The sequence below is a fragment of the Panthera leo genome, chromosome B3 (genome assembly GCF_018350215.1).
Source record: "Panthera leo isolate Ple1 chromosome B3, P.leo_Ple1_pat1.1, whole genome shotgun sequence".
In the NCBI taxonomy this organism is placed as follows: domain Eukaryota; kingdom Metazoa; phylum Chordata; class Mammalia; order Carnivora; family Felidae; genus Panthera; species Panthera leo.
This window is the reverse complement of record NC_056684.1, coordinates 106,518,707-106,534,681: the sequence shown is the minus strand read 5'-3', so window position 1 is coordinate 106,534,681 and position 15,975 is coordinate 106,518,707. Positions and strand designations below refer to the sequence as shown.

The 15,975-nt window shown below is 41.8% G+C and overlaps 1 long non-coding RNA gene across 1 annotated transcript; it reads right to left on the bottom strand.

The window, feature by feature from the left end:
• Nucleotides 1-2,586: 2,586 nt before the first annotated feature.
• LOC122221354 lies at nucleotides 2,587-13,748 on the bottom strand. Its single transcript, XR_006203164.1, has 4 exons — nucleotides 13,649-13,748; nucleotides 12,236-12,308; nucleotides 6,981-7,043; nucleotides 2,587-4,168 (listed from the first exon to the last, which is right to left on the bottom strand). It is a non-coding gene; the product is annotated as an uncharacterized LOC122221354 (long non-coding RNA).
• Between the last annotated feature and the right edge of the window lie 2,227 nt (nucleotides 13,749-15,975).

Genomic DNA, 15,975 nt, shown 5'->3' with positions numbered 1-15,975 from the left:
GCAATAATCCCATTCATAAAGCTTCCACTTTCATGAGCTAATCTCTTCCTAATACCATTACTTTGGGGCTTAGGATTTCAAAATATGAATTTGAGGGGGATACAAGCATTCAGTCTATAGCCTACAGAAAATGGGGTATTGGATCTCTTCAGAAGCTTGTTAAATTCTCCCCCATTCTTTGCCAGTTGAATATCTACTATCAAACTGCAAAAGGGAAACACAACTAAACAAAAGACCAATTTACCCATTTGATAATTTCAGGTAAATCTATTTTGTTTCCTTATTTAGCTTTTGTTCACTTTTTTGGATATCAGCAAAACAATACATGTTCATTATTAGAAGGATTAGAAGTTACCCAAAATAGGAGTGCCTGGGTAGCTCAGTCAGTTGAGCATACAACTCTTGATTTCAGCTCAGGTCATGATCCCAGAATCATGGGATCTGGCCCCACTGCATCCATGCTGAGCGTGGGACCTGTTTAAGATTCTCTCTCCCCCTCTGCTCTACTGCCCTGCTCTCTCTCTCTCTAAAATAAAAAAAAAATAATGAAATATAAATTAAAAAAAAGAAGTTACCCAATACATACAAAGAAGAGAAAACTTAACCAATAATCTTATATCCAAAAGAAAGAAGCCATTAACATTGTGGTTATTTGTGAAAAACTGGACTTTTACTGAACATTTTGCTTTTTAAACTTAGTATTATGAGTATTTATACATCTGTTAATATTCTTTAAGAACACAATTTTTAATCACTATATAATATTCCACACGTATTTTCCCTATTGTAGAGAGATTGTATTCAGATTGTTTCCATGTTTTTGCTCCTCTCAACAGGGCATAGAAGGAAATCCTTTACTTAAATGTGCACATCTAGTTATTTACCTAAGATATGTCCTGAAAGTGAAATGATAAGGTGGGAAAGCTTTCTGTATATAACACTGTATCAGTCAAACAACAGACACTACTGTGAGATTTGATTACAAGGTGTTGGGCAGCCCACAGATTTGTCAGGAAAGTTAGAACCTAAGGCTTAGGTAATGGGCAGCAATGGAGGAAGGCTGGGCAGCCAGAGCCCCAGCCAATGGCTCACTATTGACCCAGTGCAGCAAGAATTCCTCTGCTACTGCCACTGAGGCAGAATAGGAGCCTGCACTTGCTGCCACTACTGGCCCTGGGCCTGGACATCAGACACCATGCTGGCATCACTACCTCGGCAGCTCCCGGAAACTGGATGTTGCTGTAGCAGCCAGAAAGAGTTCTGCTCTCTTCCAGTTTCTAGGCATGACAAGCAATAGATGCACAATCTTGGGTCATTGCATCTGAGTGCCCAAGCCTAGAGGCTGGGAATGAGAGTAGCTGGTGTGTGTACCTCTCATAGGAAGGGATGAGCCCTGCCTTCCAAGACTCACAAGATGGGAGAGCCCACTCACTGCCGGTTTGATAGACAAAAATTAGTATCTTCGTCTTAACTTTAATTTGTAGTTATTTGTTTGCTAGAGATGATGGATCTTTTGGATAGAACTACTGGTGGTTTGTATTTTTCTTTTGTTAACTCCTTAATCATACCTTTTGATGCTTTTTCTGTAAGAATATTTCTATTGGGGTATATATATCTGTCTTTTTTGTGAGTACTACTTTTAGTGGTAAGACCATGAACACATTGACAGCCAAATCTGTTTTATCTTTTCCCCAATTTGACCTTTCACTTCACTTAGGAATTTATAATTTTAGAAAAAGTTACATCTACCACCTTTTCTCATTAGGGTTTCTTACTTTGCTTTTAAACTTAGGCCTTCCCTAATCAGGAGTTAGGTAAATATTCACCTATATCTTCTGGCTAATGCAAATACATCTAATTTTTAAATCTTCAGGTGAACTGGTCAGACTGCCGTAAAGTTGCAGAAGGGAGATCTACATCCTAGAATAGGGGAGGAATCCCCCAATATTCAGTAGAGGTAACACAGGAGGGGTGTTCTTTTTCCCTTCTGACTCCTGAGGGCATGTGAAAGCCTACTGTACAAACTGTAGTTAGAAGTAGATAGGTTAGTTAATAGTGCATTCTACCATGACCTTACTTTGGTGAGTTTCCATGTTGTTAGAAAGTGAAAAAATGAAGTGGCTTCTTATTCAGAGTAGTGGAGTTTTATTTTTTTTAAGGTATACTATTGTATAACTATCTGACATTTGAGTCTCCATAGCAGAAACTCCCTTTATCCCCAGACTATATGTGTATGCCCTCAGCATGGTGGGATGGATGTAGGAAAATACTGAAGAAGATTTGGAGAACATCAATGCTGCCAGACAAAGACAGTGAAATATTTAATAATTACTTGTTATTGACTGGAAGAAGTGGCTCCTGAATCCTTTCCATGTTGTTGTTGGTATTGCAAGAGCCAGTAACTGGCTCAGTGTGAAGAACTGAGGGTGGGTAAGTCTGGGGAAATGCAGCAGAGAGCCCTCCAGAAGGGCAGCAGAAGAATCCAAAACTCCACAGGGAACAGGTGCAACTTTAGAGTTCTGAGAAACAGGCACAAGAACTAATAGCCAGAGGATTCACTTCAGGAACGGGGTGGGCGTAGCTGTTTTAATCGCCTCCACTTCACCCCATCAGTAAGGGGAGGATTCCCGCCCTGGGATTATGGGCATGGCTGTGACACCTGACACTGAACAGACGAGATCAACAGCAGTTTATTGGTCATATATACTTAGCTTGGGGGAGGAGGACACTCCATGCCACACAGAGTCACATGAGGGTTGCATTTGAGGTCAGGGTGAACAAGTGGGGGCTGTGGGAAGCAAACTTTGTAGTATCAAGACAGTGAGGTGCCCCTGGCTCCCAAGGAAGGATGTGATTGGCTTGTTTGAGTAATTCTGTTGGCTGACAGGGAACTGAATCCTGCACACGATGAATGATAAACAGGTGGTGTGTCTGGTCCCCATGATGAGGAGGGCTGTTTGGCTAAGAGACATCCGCATGAAGAGACAAGGGACGGGAACTTGCAGTTAGGCCACCGGGGAGCCTCTGGACTTTATAACATCTTAAAGCAGCAAACAATATTGAGCCTCCATTTCAAGCCTGACACAATAGCGCTTCAGGAGATTGGTTGGTGTGGGCTCTAGTGGTTAGAAGGAGAGAAAGTCAAATCCTGGGCAAAAGTTACTTTATGCCTTCAGAAATCAGGGATCTCAACACCAAATGGCACAAGCAAGACAGATTATTAGGACAGGTTGGGAGTCAAAGCTTTGAGCTATGAAGGATCCCACCCATGGTGGCAGTCAAGAGACTGCTTGTTGTCCCAAAGCAGTGCCTGGTGCTGTGAGTAGTGAAGACAATGCCTATGTGTAACCTAATCTGCTCTCCATAAAACATACGTATCCTTCAGCCAACAGTGAGCATGTTGCTCTGTGAGAAAAGGAGAAGGCAAAGTCTCTCTCTGGAGACCCACATGTCACTCAAGTGATGGCAACAACAGAAGGCAACCAAACAAACTTCTGGGGGCTTCCCAGGGATATTTTGTCATAGTCTGACATAAGGTGCTGGGGTGGTACTTTCCACAGAAGCCAGCCGTATCTTGGACCTGGAGTTAGCAGCATAAAGTACAAGGTCCACAATATTCAATGTTCCATGAAGTATTTGATGAGCACTTACCAAACACCCAGAATTCCACATCGGTTGTATAGGATAGAATCCCTTCCCTCAAGGAGCTCCTAATCTGCTCGGCGGCATAACAAAATTTTTATATGAAATGACAACATTAAAAAGCATATAAATATGTTGAAGAGCATGGGGCAAAATGTTATAATAAAAGTCAGAAAATTTTCCTTATAATTGTATTGCTTGTATTCTATACTTTAAATAGCTTACCATACAAAAGACATCATATGGTGAAACACTTTCTTGACCTGTGAGCTGAATCTCTTATGTACCTACAAACTAATAGTGGCTAAAGTTTCTTCATGCCTTAGAATGTGTCCGTTTTACTCCAATTATTTACAGGCACCAGTTAAGTAGGGTTCGGTAGAGAAGTCTCCTCACTCACTTTGCACTTTGTTCCAAGTACACTGTTTGACAGCCCTTAAGCCTGACAGTGTTCAGTCTCTCCAACCTTTCAGCCAACCTTGCTGTGGCCATTTTTCTTGCTCCCACTGAGACACTTCGGAGATACCTAGGGGAGACAATTAGAAGAATACATTGAGATTTGGTCATTTGGATGTTAAGTTGGATAAATCTAGAAGGTATAAGTCACTTGGAGACTTTCCTAATATATTGTTTCTTGTTCCAGACAAATTCCTATCCACAAGGGTAGAGTTTGAGTCAGACTGGGTGGGGTTCTGTCCTTGCCATCCATAGACCTTGATCATATCAATAGCCCCAGAGAATTCTGCCCCAACTCCAGGTCATTCTTGATCCTTAGGTCAGTGGTGAGCAGTCTTGCCTGTCCTGCAGTCACCTGTGGGCCTGTAAATAATATAAGCCCAGCTCCTATCCTCAGAGATTCTGATTTAATCTGGGACTTGTGCTACGAAATCCATGTGTCAGGGTTGAGACGAAGACCAGGCATCTGCTTTAATGTAAAGGGAAAACTTCAAACAGCTATAACTGATCAATAATGTGATCCTTTCTGTGAACTCATTGTTACTGGAAGTTTCCCAGCAGAGGCCAAATTTATGAACAATTACTTCTCTGTCTCCATCATAAAACATAACTATACCCTAAAGCACCTTTTTACATTGTCTCATTAATCTGCACAAATGCACTGTGGGAGAGGTGTCATCATTATTCTCATTTTACAAATGAGAAAAGTGAGATGCAGGGAGCGTAAATTATTTTTAATATCATGAAGGCAGAACTATTGTGAAGATAATTCCTGATCTACTACCCCTCGTGGCCTCAATTCTGAAGACACACCCTGGCTCAGGGAGATGGCTGATAACCCAGACCACCTGTCAACCCATTCAGGAACCCTTAGGTCTAACTGGAGGTTAGAGTGGGTAGAGGTAGGGTCACCAGAGCCAGAGATTACACAGCTGCAGACTTTCTTTGCTAGATCCTTCTGCTTACCCATCTGGGGCCCTTGATTTCTTCTGCTTGGTAGTCACTGAGGAAATAATTACCACCATTTATTAAGGACTTACCATGTATCCAGGATTTTGTGAGCTGATTTATATGTGCTCATTTAATCATTGCAACAGTCCCAGCAGGAAGGTATTAGATCCATTTTAAGATGTAGAAACTGAGGCTGAATGTCTTGCCCAGGATCACATAGCAAGACCATGAATCAAATTCAGATCTATTTGTTGTGAAAGACTGTGCCCTACAAAGAGGTCCCTCTTTGGGTGGCAAGGTTCCGAAGGGCAGTAGGATCTACAGGAGTTAGCTGCACCTTTAGAGTCTCCCACTATCTCCCTATGGAAGCCAATGGGTATTCACATGGCTAGCCCAAGGGAGCATCCTGAAGGCTAGCTTCAAAGATGACATTTCATTGGGATATCTCCAACTGGGACCATTATTAGATTTAAGGAGCTCTAGGATTCCTGGAATTTAACTGCCTTTAGGGTTATAGCTGGTACAAGGCACAATGTACTCAGTTGGAAAGCATAGTGTATGTGTGCACACCCAAGCACGTGCATGCACACACACGATTACATGATATAGAGGATGTCAGGAGCATGGGGTTCTGGCCCTGTCTGCCACTGTACATTTAAGAAAGTCCAGAGAGAGGGGCGCCTGGGTGGCGCAGTCGGTTAAGCGTCCGACTTCAGCCAGGTCACGATCTCGCGGTCCGTGAGTTCGAGCCCCGCGTCAGGCTCTGGGCTGATGGCTCGGAGCCTGGAGCCTGTTTCCGATTCTGTGTCTCCCTCTCTCTCTGACCCTCCCCCGTTCATGCTCTGTCTCTCTCTGTCCCAAAAATAAATAAAAAACGTTGAAAAAAAAATTAAAAAAAAAAAAAAAAAAAAAAAAAGAAAGTCCAGAGAGGAAGTAGATCGGACCTAGGGATTTTTGAGGACATGGTTTTACTTATCAGATAAAGCTTTAAGTCTAAAAATCCTAAAACCAACTCCTCCTTGCCTCACCATCCAACCTCAAGCACTTTTTGGCAGCCATGAATCTCCTCGGGCATATTCACATCACCAAAAACTTTCTCTAAGGGCTCTGGGGCTTCCCAGAGGGGGTCTGGGGTCTGCAGCACTGGCATGGAGGTCCGTGAGATGACACAAGGCTTCTGCTCCTGGGGCATTTAAAGGCCACTGCCACCTTTCAGGGTCAGAGCCACGGGAGCATCAAGACCTCCGAAGGGCACCCTGGTCTTCCTTTCCGAGCTTGGGTGTACAGCCTACTTTAAAGCATTAAATGGAAAATTGTGTCCACTTTTGGCACTCATAATTATACTCTGAGTCCTGAAAGGTGCCTTTTGGTGTCCCACTCCAGTGCTAACACTTAATGTGACATGTGTGTGTCATATCCTCGGGCTGTGCCCTCCCCAGGGCACAGAAGCATTTAGGAACTAGGTGCTCTGGAGAGGCTATGCATGACGGTACAGGCAGCTGTCTCCAGGGCGTTATATTAGCACAAGGCTTTGGACTCAGACAGACTTGAGTTTAAATCCTGACTCTGACCCAAATGACTGTATGTTCTTGGGAAAGTCACATGCTTCTCTGACCTTTGTTTCCTCCTCTGGAAAACGAGGGCATTGATGCCTGTTGTGCAGTTACCTGACAGAGCCTCTGCCTGGAACCTGGCAAGTGCCGAGTGGCACAGAGGTAGTGTGATTTTAGTGGCACTGGGAAGGACCCTCAGGCCAAAACAAATCTTTTCCCAACCAACTTCCTGACTATATCTGGCCTCCACCCCCTCCACCTCCAACAGGGGGAAAGCTCTCACTCTGCTTCTTGAATGGCACCATGCTTTCTCCTAATGCCAGATATTTGTCCCTGTGTTCCCTGTTCCTAGAACCTTGTTCTTCTTGTACTTCCTACCTGTTCATCTGGTTAGTATCTTCCTTCAGATGTCTTCAGTCATTGGCTCAGCCACATCCTCACCTGAGTGATTATATTAGTAAGGTGGGAGAAGACATACATTGTTTAAAGAATATAAGCTTCATAACGGTGCCTGTTTTACTCACTGGTGCCCAGCATACACTGTGCCTCAGTGACTGTTGGCTGAAAGAATGACAGAGGTATTTGTTTAACCTAAAGAAACACGTTTCTCACAAGGCTAGTTCCCTCTAAAATGATGTTATTCAGAGGGCACAAAAAAGACCATGGTCAGATAAGTTGGGACACTGTGGACAAAACAAAGTTAGACAGGTTCCTTCTCTGTGGGACTTCTCAATACTCCAATATGATAATGTGTATTGTGAATTTCTGTTAGGAGAAGGGTCAAAACCAAACAAGGAGCTACATTTGTCATTTACACCCCACTGTGAATGAGTTTAATCAAAACCTGGCCTGGGAGTGAGTGAGTAAGTGATGAAGTAGAAGTTGTGGACTCTGAAGATGAGGAACTCTGCCTCTCTGCCGCCTGCTCCCAAAGTCAGAGCCCATGGGCTCCTGGGAGCAAAATCAAGTCAAGTCTTATACATCAGAGGTAAGGGAACTATTCACAACTCCCCCTTCACATCTGAATCTTGGCCCAGCAATCTCAGCCAGGACCCGAGTTCTCTTTATTTCTGTTCTTACCAAAAGACTTCTTTCTTACATCAGCTATGGAGGGATTTTATCTGTTTGTCATCTTCAATAAAAAGTGACTCCGGCAACGTGGTGTAAGGTTGATGTGTCCCAAGAAACAGACCTGTTCTCTGTCTGGTTTTGTTTTCTTTTATTGCTTTTGAAATCTCGCATTCCTCTTTTCATTGCTGGCTTGGGCTACAGGGCAGTACTGGTTTCACTCAAATGGAATATCTATTTGGAGCTGATTGAAAAAACAAAGCTGGCTAAAAGAAGGGTCAGGCCAGTCCTAAAGACAATTGCAAAAGAAATAAAAGGGCGACATATAAACCAGATGGGTATCCAAAACTTGGTTGGTTTCTATATTCCCAATACTGACTTCTGGGAAACTGTGTTTGAGCACGAGCATGGGGCCAGGCCTGAAACCTCACAATGGAGGCAGCGTGTGAATGAGGTTGAATAGAACAGAGCTGAAGTGCCTGCTCTGACTCCTAGTGCTCCCAACATGTCCCCACAGTGACAGGAACAGTATTGAGAGGCACAGCAAAACTGCTAGTAGGAAGGGTTTGTCTCCAGCCCTTCTTTTCCACATCTAGCTGGGGGACTCAGCCTGCTTCCTCACTAAAGGTTCCATTGCTGCTTCCTACCCCAGCCAGCTGGAGGATCCCACTTATTTCCATCCCATTCATTCAAGGTCCTGGTCCTGCTTTTAAAACTAATGGTTTAAAAATGTGACTTCCTCCTATGTAAAGTAGTTGGATTTTAACAAGGGTCTTCTGGCTGACACCAGACAGTGGGAAGTCAGGCACTGGGTGGATCCTTCAGGGTAGATTGTCCTTCAGTTCCCTTCGAGGGCTGCACCGAGGCAGCTGTCTGCTCTGGCTTGGTAAACCTGGCACAGTGACAGGTCTCTGCTGTGCGGCAAAGGTGGGTGAAAGGGCGGCAGTGCACCAAGTGGGACCGAGAATAGAAAACAGCGCATGGAGGTGGTATTTTGTCCATGGATTGGGGATTACTATCCTAAGCAGCCAGGATTTTTCCAGTAGGGTTTTACACAATAAAATAAACGTGTTCTGCACTTTTAGTGTTTAAATAAACATGAAGGATTTATTTCTAGCCATAATGTAAATTGGTGATGTGGAAAGTTATGGAAAGAGAATGCATGCTAAAACTTCAGACCTCCTGGTTTCTGTCACTGCTCTGTGTGCTTAAACAACACTGATTTCTACATAAATAACTTACCTCTTATATAATATCTGTAAGATATTTTATTCTAAGAATTTATCCCTTTTTTAAAAAAGATACTGTTAATGTGAACAAAGTTTATGGAAACTAGCATGAGTAAACCAAGGGCAAAGTGCAATATCTATCTATCTATCTATCTATCTATCTATCTATCTATCTATCTATCTAATTTTTTCCTGCCACTGGAGTTTCTGATTTCCTATAATTTGTGTTTAAAATTATAATTGGACACTGTGACCCAAGATATACATTCCTAAAATATACCCTGGAATAGTGGCTTTCTAACCATTTTTTACTTTGACCTGCAATAATAAATCTATTTTAACTTGTAATCCAACACACACACACACACACACACACACACACACACACACTAAAAGTTTAATGAAACAAAGCTTACATTTACTTGTTACATGCAATGTACTCTAGTATTTTATTCTATTCTCTTCTATTTATTTTTCTTTCTTCTTTTAAAAAAAATATTATTACTACCCACCAGCAGATTGGGACCCCCAGTTTGAAAACACTGCCTTAGAGAAACTCTTGCATACATATGTAAAAATGTTCATAGGAGGACAGTTCAAAGTAGCAAAAAATGTAAGAAAAGTAATCCGGCTGATGATGAACATTGTGGATAGAGTAGTGAAAGGGGTAAAACTTGGGTTGTGGCATTAGGAAAAGACTTTCTGAGGAAATGACATTTAAATTTAGACTAGAAGGCAAAGCCTGGAAAAGAGCATTATACACTGAGCAGGCCTTGAATAGCAAAGAACTTGGCACTCTCAAGGAACTCTGTCAAGCAGAGACAGAGGCTAATGTGGTTGGGTCACAGTGAGCCAAGTGGAGAGACATATGATGAGATTGGAATGGTAGGAGGGAGATAAATTAGGTAGTGCTTTATAGGCAACATCAAAGGTAGCAGACTCTTTTACAGAGAACAAACTGATGGTTGCCAAAGTGGGGTAGGGAGTGGGAGGTTGGGCAAAACGGGTGACAGAAAAGGGAGATACAGGCTTCCAGTTATGGAATCACTAAGTCACAGGAATAAAAGGCATACCATAAGGAATACAGTGATATCGTAATAACGATGTAACTGGACAGATGGTAGCTATGCTTGTGGTGAACATAGCATAATGTATAAACTTGCCAAATCACTATGTTGTACACCTGAAACTAATGTCACATTGTGTATCAACTATACTAAAAATAAATACCTTTATGGTGATGAGCACTGAGTAATGTATAAGATTGCTGAATCATTATATTGCACACCTGAGACTAACATAACTCTGTATATTAGTTATACTTGAGTAAAAAATAAAGAAAAAAGAAACAAACATAGCAGAGTTTTATCCAAGTACAATAGGTAGCCATTGAAGGGCTATTTCAAAATGGGAAATGACATGATTAACTTTATCTCTTCAGTCATTGCCTGGCTCTTTTGTGAAGAATGGATTAGAGAAAAGATTAAGGAAAACCAGGTAAGAAGCTATAGTAAAAGTCTTTGGTGGTTTAGATTGTTGCTAAAGTGGAAACAACTAGAAGTGAATTGATACAGGGGCTATTTTAGAGGTAAAATTGATAGGACTTGATGATGGCTTATTTGGGATTGAAATTGGGGTTGAAGGAGAAAGAGGTGAGATAGGATTAGGGCTATGTCAGGGATGATGCACTCAGTATTCTAGCAAGACCATCTGCAGAAATGAAGATGTCATTTATTGATGTTTACATCAATACCAAAGGGGGAAGCACATTTGAGTGAGTAAAGATTAAGAGTCTGATTTTGTAAATCATAAGTCTGAGGTGCCTGCGAGCCGCCCAAATAGAGAGTCAAGTTAGCAATCACTTATGCAAAGGTGGAGCTCAGCAAAAAGATCGGACTGGAGATACACATTTGAACGTCAACTGCCTATACACATGAGATCATTCTGGGCTGACAGAACAGACCACAAGAAGAGGAGAAAGACAGGGAGAGAGCCACAAGGAGGGCCAATATTCAGAAGCAGTTTGAGAAGGAGGAATCAGAACAGGAGTCTGAGATGCCATGGCCACAGGGTGCAGGAAGCCAGGAGGGTGTGGCCTGATAGGAGACAAATGAGAATGGTTTAAGAACTGGTCAGTAATCAACAGTGTCGAATGCTGCTAAGAAGTTAAATATGATAAGACTGAGAAGTATCTGTTGGATTTAGTGACATAATTGTCACAACTGTAAGAGTTGCTTTTATAGATTGGTGGTGTCGAAGAAGAAAAGGAAGCAGAGATGGTGAGTGCAGTAAGTCTTGTGAGGCTTGGCTGGAAAGAAGAGCAATACAAAGAATACAGGCAGGGGAGCTGGTGTCATCAAGGGAGGTAATTTTTTGTTTGTTGTTTGCTTGAGGTGGAACATAGAAGAATGCTGTTTGGAAAGTTTGGGTGCAGAGTAAGAGGCTAAAGATGCAAAACAGAGAGGGTAACTACCAGGGCAAGGTCCTCAGTTGGCAGGCAAACCACATGTGGCTGAATGGCCTTCACTCAGAGGAAAGACATCTCTTCCACAGTGGGAAAAGGAGAGAAAGAGTGTGTGGGGGTCCAGGAAATTCTGTGGGATTGACGGTTGGGAGGCACAGTCTGATGAATGCAATATTCTCTGTGAGAAATGAATTAAGAGGGCGAGTCAGTTTGGGACACTTTGGTTGCAAATGACAGAATACCCAACCAAAAGCCGCTTCAACAAATAAAGGTTTAGTTTTCTCCCTTCACATAAAGTCCAGGGCTGAGCAGTTAGAATTGTTTGAAATGAATACCTTAATCTGAGAGGATGGAGATAGCTTTACATCCTCATTTGCATTTAATGAACTTACTGTCCTAAACTTGTACCTAAATAGAAATTCTACTTTCCACAGTACAGTTAAATCTGTTTTGTGCAAATTTACAGAAAATAAGAGAGAAAGAGGAGCAGAAGATAATGGGCCCTTGTACATTCAGGCTTACAAAGGATCAGTAATGATTATTGTCAACAGGACTGCCTAGGAATGGCGCTCTCCGGGATTGTACAATGTTGTAGCAATAGGTGTGAAGTGCATACTAGAATCCACTGCATGTTTCTGTTGGGATAGTCCAAAACATGTGCAATGATGGTAGGTCTAAATAAACTAGTAAGTAAGTGTTTGATGCTGACAGCCAGTTGGAGATGTTCACTTAAGGAAAAAATGAATGCGGATTTACAACACTCAATAATCTTTGGGTAAATAGTAGTGAAGATGTTTTCCTACTAGTCTGGACAGATATATAAAACATTAACTTTGATTCCTGTTTCTTTTACTCTAAGCTGTATTGCTTACCTGTGAGAGGTCAGTATAGAACTTTTCACCTCTTCCTCCTTGAAATCCAACAAAATATACAACTGAGGACCATCTGTAGACACAGATAAAGGAAAGTATTCATCTGATGCTTTTTCACTACTGTGAATGGTGAAGATTCAGAGACTAGCTTTCCTGCAGATTGGTACTGGCCAGCATGCTTTTTTACAATCTTGAATACATGAATCCAAGATAGAGAAATCCTGGAATCTTGCCACAGATAGAACAAGGTACACCACCTTCAACATTTCTTATACGTTATTAAATGAAAATTGTCATCCCTCCAACTGTCACACTCTATATCACAATTCAGAATATTTTGATATGGGTCAAATGCCCCATTTCTAAACTTATGCATCACTTCTAATGGAAATATGTTATAAAGACATGAATTCCTATCATGAGTTTATGATGCCTTAATTAAAGAAAGCTTCTCTGATAACATTTCAGACTTACTGCATCAGAGCTTGCAGCACTGTACAATGTCTCAAAGTAAGACTTTAAAACAGTGAAATGCATGAATTTCTTTATTTCTTTTTATTTCTTTTTTCAAATTTTTTAATGTTTATTTATTTTTGAGAGAGAGAGAGACAGACAGAGCACGAACAGAGGAGGAGCAGAGAGAGAGGGAGACACACAATCTGAAATAGGCTCCAGGCTCTGAGCTGTCAGCACAGAGCCCGACGTGGGGCTCAAACTCACAAACTGTGAGATCATGACCTGAGCCGAAGCCAGACGCTCAACCAATTGAGGCACCCAGGCGCCCCTAAAAAAATTTTAACGTTTATTTTTATTTTTGACAGGGAGAGAGAGAGCATGAGCAGGGGAGGGGCAGAGAGAGAGGGACACACAGAATCCAAAGCAGGCTCCAGATTCTGAGCCGTCAGCACAGAGCCTGACACGGGGCTCGAACTCACAAACTGTGAGATCATGACCTGAGCCAAAGTCGGACGCTCAAACAACTGAGCCACCCAGGCGCCCCATGAGTTTCTTTTATAAAGTCAAAGAAGGAATTGCCAGAGGGAGGTAAGAATAGAGGACCAACAGGACATTTTCAGGTGGATCAGTGCAGAGAAATTTACACAAGGTAATTGAGGATCAAAGCTCATCTTCCCTCGGAAAGGCTTTGTGTTCCCCTGAAGGTTCACATAACAGGCTAAAAACTGCTGGCTTAGCCCAAATGTGATTCCATGTCACTGAAACAAAACCAGGATTTCATAAATAAGGACAAATCAACAATGTTTGCAACAGGTGATCTTCTGAGACTGAGGGAGTCAGAGAAATAGTAGTTGGGAAGAACAGGAACTCAAACTTTCTAGAGAACAAAAGTAAGATTGCTGGGCCATGTAGACTACCCACTGAAATCTGTAATTGAGATTTTACTGTGATACTAACCTGAATTGGTTTTTTGACTTTTGTGACAATACTCAGTTGCTCAGGCATCGACACAGGGGAGGTGGATGGTGAAGTTCATCCAGGACTGGGGGCCTGTAAGTAGATTCTATGAAAGAAGAGGTTGAGTAAACCTAGCATATTTGCAACAGGGTAATTATGAGCCGGTAATGATGAGCCCAGGAATCTAAGCCGGTATGGGGGAAGGGAGGCCAAAAGTACAAACAAAAACAAAACAAAACACCCCAAAAAACCAAGGCGCAAGGATCCATGGATCTAAAAGCTCAATAAGGCCAAGCGAGAAAGCTGGAGGGGTGAGATCATGAATAAGAAATGGGATGTTTGAAACTGTGATTTGTGAGGTGATGAATGTTTGGCGGTAGCAAGTGCAGAGTGTAACCAAGGGTGGCTGTGGAGGAATGGAGATAATCAGGAAGCAGGAGGTAAAGGAACTGAGATGTAGGGATGCTGGGTAGGTCATGCCCTTGCATAATGAGATCTTCAAGGGTAATGGTGGGAGCCATGGAGACAGGAAATTCCTTCAGTTGGTGGGAGCAAGAAGCAAAAAGGTGATCAGCAGAGTGTTATTACAAGGTGGGTAGGGCATGTCTGTACAGTGTGAACCAAAGAGCAGAGGTGTGTGTTTTTTTCACTTATTCATTTTGAGAAAGAGAGAGAGAGAGAGAGAGGAAGAGGCAGAGAGAGAGAGGGAGAGAGAGAATCCCAAGCAGGCTTCTCACTGTCAGCACATGAGATCATGACCTGAGTCAAAACCAAGAGTTGGATGCTCAACCAACTGAGCCACCAGGCACCCTGAGAGGTTTTTGTAAGAGTGTAGGATGAAGGGGAATAGTGTGAAAGTGTCTCTGGAGAGCGAGAATACTTCCACTTCCTAACTCTGAGGGGTCTGGTGTTCATCAGATCGCATGAGCTCTTTGTATGCTAACCAGGATTCCACTTGCTCTCCTACAGTTGAAGCAACTTTGTGATTGTTTATAGTTCTCCTGAGTGCTCTCATGGGGTTAACCCTGAAACTTTGCATACCCAACATTGAGAAATAAAACCAAAGTGGAAAAGATGCAGTTAATCCTTGAAAAACACAGGATGCTTGAACTGCAGGGTCCACTTATATGCAGATATTTTTCAGTAAATATATGTACAGTACTGTAAATATATTTTCTCTTCCTTATGATTTTTTTTTCATTATTTTCACAGTTTATTTATTTATTTTGAGACAGAGAGAGAGCATGAAAGAGCAGGGGAAGGGCAGAGAGAGAGGAAGAGAGAATCCCAAGCAGGCTCTGCATTGTCAGCGCACAGCCTGATTCTGGGCTCAGTCCCACGAACCATGAGATCATGACCTGAGCTGAGATCAAGAGTCAGACGCTTAACTGATTAAGCCACCCAGGCACCTCCCCGCCTTATGAATTTCTTAATAATATTTTCTTTTCTCTACTTTACTTTTTTGTAACAAAAGAGTATATAACATACAAAATAAGTATTAATTGGTTATTGTTATTGGTATTGGTAAGGCTTCCAATCAACAGTAGGCTGTTAGTAGTTATGTTTTGGGGAGTCAAAAGTTATATGTGGATTTTCTGCTATGCAGGGATCGGTGTCCTTAACCCCTGTGTTCAAGAGTTGACTATATTTAAAAATTCATATTTTCCAAATGCATGGTTGCTTATTTTATAGAGAAAACAATGAGAAGTTCCCAACATTTTTCAATTTTCAGCCACTGTTTTGATACCCCTTTTTCCTGGGTTTAGGTAAGATGTAGACCTTCTCACTCTGTAGAAAAATATTGAAATATATGTATTTTCTCAAATTCTACCAACAGAATAATTTTGGATTCCATGGCCCATACTTACTTTTCCTGTACTTACATGAACATAGTGCCAGGCACAGAGTCAATGGCTAACAAAATATAGTCCTTCTCCCTCCAAGGAGATTAATATGAAAAGAAAGATAGTGTAAACTGCCATTAGATACCACATTCATTTGTTTATCCATCCATACATTGACTTATCCATCATTTATCTATTTATCCACTCATTAGCAAACATTTATTAAGCATCCAATTTGGGTGTAACCCTGCCTTAGCAACTTTGACCATGGTGTACCTGTGGAGATCCATAAACTATAATTATGGGTCTGATCAGTAATTTCTGGTATTCTTTAAAGTAAAAAGTACATTTTATTAATACTTGACATTTGATAAGAGGCATGCATGTGACCACAAAAATGCTCTAAGAGGCAGTGTAATGTGGCTAACAGCTGAATTTTGAAGTCAGATAGATTTGGATTCAATTAGACTTCAGGCAAGTTTA